General features: G+C 38.7%; 1 long non-coding RNA gene across 2 annotated transcripts in view; it reads right to left on the minus strand.

Annotated features, from left to right (window-relative positions):
* Positions 1 to 7,564, minus strand: part of LOC140330576 (uncharacterized) — a 44,531-nt gene that overhangs the window by 34,252 nt on the left and 2,715 nt on the right. For both annotated transcript variants that reach the window (XR_011920767.1, XR_011920766.1), the window contains exons 2-4: positions 3,332 to 3,438; positions 1,910 to 2,042; positions 616 to 862 (exon numbers count right to left, since the gene is read on the minus strand). This is a non-coding gene — a long non-coding RNA (uncharacterized lncRNA). The remainder of the gene's footprint in view (positions 1 to 615; positions 863 to 1,909; positions 2,043 to 3,331; positions 3,439 to 7,564) is intronic.

Below are 7,564 nucleotides of genomic sequence, written 5' to 3' on the forward strand. Positions count from 1 at the left end.
TGCCCATCAAAAAAATCTACCCTGTTACGTTAGAAGCCTCCAGCTTCTAATGTAACAGGATGATACGTTAGAAGCTGGAGGCTTCTAGGGGCATAGTTCAGTGTTTAATTTATTTCAAAGTAGGCCTACACATGCACACTTGTTGTAACAGGTAAAATGAAAAAAATAATAAAACTTTTAAAAGTTTATAAACTGTGTTATGTTTTGTGGCTCCAGACTATTTTTCTTTAGTGGAAGAGGAGGCAAAATGGCTCTTTTGTTAGTAAAGGTTGCTGACCCCTGTGCTAAAGGAATATCTGCCTGTGGGTACCTAGCCTAACCTATAGGGTCAGTTCTGCCAGCAATACAATTTTATGGAGCATTTCATAGACAGCTTGTCTTGGGAAATTCAATTTTGCCTGCACAAGTCTCAGCCCTCACAAACAAGTCTGTTTCCAACACAACAATACTGCTGTAATGCAGATTCTGCATAACACTTATTTAACGTTTACTTGATATCTCTGATAAACAATGGAGGAGTTTCAATAGTACCTCTATGGTATGTAATAAAGACTCCCTACAGGAAACACGTCTTTGCCATATCTTAAAGCGGAATAAAACCTTAAGGACACTCACCCATCCCCATTTTGCTGCAGGGACCACCATCTTCTCCCATCTTTTCTTTCACAACCTGGCCTTTGACTTTCTTGGTTGGCTGGACCAGGATGAGTAACTTCCGTGAAAGCGTGTTGGAGTTCATTCGGTTCTGGCACCTCCAAGGGAAGCCGGAATTGCTGGGCTGCACAGCTCAATGAATTCTGATTGATGGGCAGCAATCAGGTAATAAAAATATCACCTGCCCCCTTCTGCAATAATGACCTGCCTGATGACAAAGCAGAACTTTAGTTTCATTTTAAATAGGGCCATGTGGTTACCAGCTCTCAGGTGCCCATTTTTGGTGCACCTATAGGCGAAGGAAGTCTACGGAAGGGTTTTGAGTTGCAGACCCAAAATACTGTATGAATCATCCTAATAACCACACTGCAACCATAACTTAACCAAACAGTCATACAAAAAGAGATTTTAACTGCTTCCATTCATTTAAACTGCCTGTGATGAACCACAATGGTTCCAATGTCAAGAAAACACCCATTAGTACTTATCCTTACTTGTTGTAAGGATAAGTACTAATCAAAAACTTGTTAATTTTGCCAGAAATAGAGTGTCTTGTAATTTATTATGTGAGATGAATTAAAAAAATATAATATAGTTGAATAGAGTTGAAAGATCTTTATAGTGCAGCCAGCCTCTCTCTATAGATATAGTGGATGTAGTCACCTATTGACAAGTAGTTATTTGCAGAATTACCTGGTGAAAATAAAGGGGAAAGTCTAATAAAGAAATAAATAAAAACGAACCCAGGCACCATATTTAAGGACTTTCAGGCTGCAATATTTTTCTTTATTCTTTTGTTTTTGCATCTAGCTATGCTTTAAGAAGGGTTTTCAGAAAACAGAGATAACAAAGTTTAAAGTTGCTGAGCCAGCGTGAGTAGGCTCTCTGCTCCCATAACTGTCTTTCTGTAAACATAGAGCTGGTGATACAACTCTTATTAACCCTTGGGCCATATAAAGCCAGCCCTGAAAACAAGAAAAAACTGAAAATATTTATTACAATGCCACAAATATGGTTCAGTGGATGACCAGAAGTAACACAAACAGTGGTACTATAGGAATAATAAATTACCCCAGACCTTCAAACAGGGACCCTATATACATGGGGGACATCGAAGACTTTTTATTGCTGAGAAAAAAAATGTAAGAATTCAGTATGCAATTTAACCAACCGTCATCTTTCAGAAACAAGGACGTCACTTTTGGGTGTGACCATTTAATAACAATTTTTTGTAGATTTCTGTTCAGACACTGACCTTATAACCGTGAGAACAATCCTGGTTGTATGTTCCAATATGATCTTACATGCAGGTGACAAAGCTGTCAAAGTGTCTTGTTGTTCAGGCTACCCAATGTGCCACAAAGAAGGTGGCAGAGACGCATCCAATCCTGAAAAACACAAGGACCAGCATAAATCTATTTATTTCCTTACCATGCTCCTGTATTGACAAATAGCTTTTTTTTTTACATTTTTGTGATATCATCACAAGGTTTGTAAACTTCTTTTAAGTGCAACTGCTGGAAATTTGAATATGCAGTATGAATAATGAGGATTTTTAAATGTAAAAGCAGTACATTTAAAAATCCTCATTATTTTAAATTTCCCGCCAAGTCCCACCTACCATCTCCACAGTCCCACCACCCAGCCACGCACTTGTGAGCAAATGCTTCCTCTGGCCTCGTGTCCCCAGCATTCACATGCCGGAGACGCAGATGCTGGCCGGGATCACCAGGAGAATTGCTAGAGGACGCCGCAGACATTGCTGGAGGATGCCGCTGGAACATGGGAACCAGGTAGGAGTTTTGAACTCCCTGGCAATTCCCGCTTTTGGTATGGAAAATCCACTCCGAGCTACACTCGGGAATACCGCCAGGAAGGCTAAAGGCCTAAACTGTGCACACACTTCAAATTAATCTGACATGTGTACAGGGGTTCCCTGACATTGTTCATCTGTCCGGGCAAAACAACCTATTGGAATGACCGCTCTGCATTTTATTGGAAGAGAGCACAATGGGGTGCTACTCATTTGTCCTCCCCTCTCCATAGAACAGAACAGTGCTGTCTGTGCAGTTCTTGTTTATTCATCTGTCTCTAGAAATGATCATAAAACAAAGTTTCCAGTGTCCATGTGTAGACATATGTGTGTAACTGCATGCAATGGGTTTGATTTATTTAAAGAATGTAAGAAGTTCACTTATCAAGGTGAATAATCACTTTGCAAAGGATAATTCAGTTATGTTAGTGAATGTGCCCGTAGTTCACTCTAAAACGAATACCCAGGAGCAGGGTACTGTAGACAAGTAGGCAGGGATGATAAGGCTGTTTGGGATTTCAGAGCAGAACAATACACCAATAGTATGCTTTTATTCTGGCGGATCAATGGGTATTTCCATATATAGGGATAAAAATATAAAAATGTGCATATTTTCTACTGTTCCATACAAATGTTTACACTTTCATTATGTTGCTATGGTCTTTAATCCTGTAGACTTCAGTAACACAATGCCTTCCCTATAAAGCTCTAGAAAGTGTTTTCCTAGAAAGTGAGATACAAGCTATAACAAAAATGTTTACGTACATTCGATGTTCAACTTCCTGTAGAAGTTTCGATTTCATGTCAGAACAATACAAGATTATACAAAGATTACCTTACTGTTGCGACATGCCTCAAAATTACCTGACAACAAGATTCAGCTTTGTCCGTCGGAATTTTCCATGGCTTTCTTGGAAGATTACAACAACAATTATTTCTAAATGGCTGCACTTCACCCTTGAAATAAGTCCCTTAATTGGATAAATTGAAGAAAAAAATGAATATCAGGAACAAAGAAAGCCTTGTGTTTTTTGCATAGATTATTCGTCATCCTTTCGCTCAAGCAGCACAATCAACTCTAAAAAGATGATATGATGGATTTAATGTAAATTATAGGCCCAAAATATTTCCTGGTTGCTTTCAACAACTCATTTAAAATTTAGCTATACACTAATATAACAGTTTATATAAGCTAAACCAAGCTATGAGGATTCCAGTCCCAACACAAAGAGTCTCATTTATTAAAGCTCTCTAAGGCTGGAGGGGATACACTTTCATCAGTGAAGCTGGGTGATCCAGCAAACCTGAAATGGATCTGGCCCAAGATTTAAACATTTGCAAACAAATAGCAAATTACTTTTAGGAAATCCAGTCCAGGTTTGCTGGATCATCATAGATTGCTTTAATAAATCAGGCCCAAAGTATCTAAATACTTAATGGATGTACAACATGATGACATGATAACATGATGGTCCCCAATGCTGGAAGACATCTTGGTGAGAGACACTTGATAGAGAACACAGTGGCATTGGGTGAGCGAGAAGTGGGACAGATGGATGGGGGGAGTTCATATCTGTTTAGAGATGGAGTAAAACTGAACTACATTAGTCAACCTTCGCTTGCTCCTTAATGTAAAGTAACTCAGAAACCTCACACCCTGATGCTTACTTGTGACAGCTGCAATCTATATTGCCTGGCCAAAAAAGCGTATGGGCGCAGTGTTATGATCTGGGGTACCTGTGGAGGCAGTGTTATGATCGGGGCTACCTGTGGGGGCAGTGTTAGGGTCTAGGGTACTTGTGGGGGCAGTGTTATGATCTAGGGTACCACTGGGGACTTTTTATGATCTGGGGTACCTGTGGTGGTAGTGTTATGATCTGGGGTACCTGTGGGGGAAGTGTTATGATCTGGGCTACATGTGGGGGGTAGTGTTATGATCTGGGGTACCTATGGGGGCAGTGTTATGGCCTAGGACTGTTTCAGTTGGTCAGGTCTAGGTTGAGCAATATAATGTGCCCCAAATTGAGGTCAGCTGACTACATATTAAATTTGCAGGTTTTTCCATCAATAGATTTTTTTTTCTTTCCTATTAGCACAGGCATATTCCAAGATGACAATGCCTGTCCCATTAGGCTCAAATTGTAAAAAGTGGTTCAGGGAGCATGAGAAATCATAAATTGGCTACCAGATAAGGTCTAGGCCTTAACCCCATGGGGAATCTTTGGGATTAGCTGGAGCAGACTGCAGTGGTACAATTTTCCCATCATCATTACAAAGTTTTGACAAAAAAAATTGATTTTAATTAATTAATGTAGTAAATGTGTCATGTAATGAAAACTAAGCATGGACCAACAAAATATTACAGTGCCTGATTTTCTGATGGAGTGTTTACCTTCATCAGGCCAAAATCTCCTTCAGCGTTGGCTGTATCTGAATATTGAACACCTATAGACTTTTTTGGGGTGGTATTCCAATGTCACTACTCAGGCAAACAGTCTAATACATAGTTGCATTTCATTCTGCACATGAGGGAGGTTTGCTAATGGTTGTTTTTATTTCTGTTTATCTGGCCCAGAGATTTACAGCCCAAGCAAACACGGAGGGGTAGCTTGGTGACCTGACTTTTCTCTATCAATACATTGATTTAACCCATCTGCCCTCAGTGTGGGACAGGAACATAGAGGAGAAGCAGCAGACTGATTATTATTATTAATATTATACAGTATTTATATAGCGCCATCATATTACGCAGCACTGTACAAAGTCGATAGTCATGTCACTAACTGTCCCTCAAAGGAGCTCACAATCCAACGTCCCTACCATAGTCATAAGTTATTAATGTAGTCTAAGGTCAATTTTGACTGATGAGCTCGTCCCTATCTTCTCTCCTAATGTCAGCATATTCCATATAAGCACATGCACATTGCTTCTTACCTGATTGTCTTCAAATTATATCTCTGCCTTTTCCCAGTTGAGGATTACAAGAGGATAATACGCAGTCAAATTTTTGTAGTTTTATTAGGTAAACAAATATTTTAAAAAACAATAAAAAAAAGATGTCTGATGTCTGTCTGTGACATAGAAAGTATAAAGAAAAGAGTGCAGTTGAGGATATGCAGATAGCATAGTAGCAAAGCTTATATGTGAATGACCCCCGTTAATTTTAGTTTATAAAGGTTAGAAAGAGGCAAATACAAAAAAACGTTTGTAAAACTACATATTGCAATTTTTTTGCCCAACTGCATTCATCCAAACTTTTGGAACTAAATATTCATCCAAACTTTTGGACCAAATATATTTAAAAACACATGAGGACATTATATACGGCTCTTCCAACAAATGCCTTGCAAATACAACCAGCAAGTTTGTGCTGGTTTTATTTTTATCTTTAGCAATCCCTTATCTGTTCTGGCATTGTCTCTGCCTATATGGAGTCTTTAAGTGTGTGCTCAGCATTTCATTCTAGAAGCTGAAAATGCATATGTGGGTAAATTGATGCGCTCTGGGTGGGTGGTGACAGTCCAGGAATATTCTGGAGAAAGATCTTCACAGCTCAGAGATTCCCCTTTGATGAATAGAACAAAAGTTATTGGTACAGGACATACCCCTGTAATAAGAGCTGGTGAAGCCAGAGCTTTTACTAGACATCTGCTGTTATGTAAGCCTGGAATGAGTGACCAGCCAATGCTGACAAGTATAGCTGTATGTGTTGTACTATTTAAAGGCGAATACTGATATATCTATCATATGTGTGTAGTTCTATTTATAATTATATGTATATACAGAATACCGTACATTTATTATATATATACATATATACATTTATTATTATACAATTATTATACAATATATATATATATTTATATATTTTTTTTATGTTGAATGTATTAACATATATAAGGCATATTTCTTAGTATTTCTGGATGCTTCGTACCCACTCAAAGTTGGCTATTGCAAGTTGCTTATGGTTGCTTATATATGGCAGCTTTTTTGCTGTACAGACATAAGGGCCTGAAGAGACCACTTGGTAGTGCTTGATGTACAAAAAGCCTCTAAAGTTGAATGGCTCAATACACGTAAGCATTATAACAGTGTTTGTAAACCAGAGTTCCTGCATAGGTTGCTAAGGGTTCCTTCAGCCATTTGCACCTCTCAGGTCAGTTACCCCCAATGATCCTTTTGGCTATCTAAGGAGTGACATTCTTCCCACTGGCCATCAGTGTAAGAGGCACTGTACTGACCACCACATTAATATACTGTGAGCTGTGGATTTAGTAATATTAGCTTGGGTTCCACTGAGGACCTGCTGAACTTGTTGCTCTGAATGATACCACCCATGATAGGCTCTACTTGTTGGGAGAGCACTGAGACATGGCGTAAATGGATCTAACACTTAACACTGTATCTGAAACAAATTATATTTTTAACATTGTTTTTACCTTTTTTGCATCAACCTCCAGCCTTTTTTCTAACATTTCCTTTCTGCATGTGCTCAATCCAGCATTAGCTTAACATCATTGCATCAGACCCATTTTCAATGGATCATGCCCATAAATGTGTGTTGGCAAAACTGCTTTATAACACCAAGCATGTGAACAACACTATGCATGTGAAAGGGTGACAACACAAGAGCACCTGGGAGAAGAGTGTCATCCCAGAGCAGGAAATGCCTGAAGGACGCCTACAATGTAACCGGGCACGTGAATGAAAGGTGTAACTAGCTATTATAAGTTTTACCACTAATATATAATATACATAGTGGACAAATTCTGCTGTCCCATTGTGCGGAGCACCAAATTAAAAACTCAGCAGGCATAGAAGACTGACTTGAAAAGTAACAATTACTATTACCTATTTAATATACAGCGCTGTGTAATATGTTGGCGATATATAAATCCTGTTTAATACTAATATTAAAATATTGATAATGTTTAATAATCACTGAACCATCCCAGGTTCTTGGGATTCAGGAAGCATTACAATCTATTGGGTCTTTGTACAGCCTTTTTACTTGTGTTGATTGTGCACATCAGAAGCAGGTTTGAAACTGAAGACTTTTCCCAGAATGCTCCACAGACTTTGGATTGGTTTTCATTT

Source organism: Pyxicephalus adspersus, chromosome 5 (assembly GCF_032062135.1).
Source record: "Pyxicephalus adspersus chromosome 5, UCB_Pads_2.0, whole genome shotgun sequence".
Taxonomy (NCBI): domain Eukaryota; kingdom Metazoa; phylum Chordata; class Amphibia; order Anura; family Pyxicephalidae; genus Pyxicephalus; species Pyxicephalus adspersus.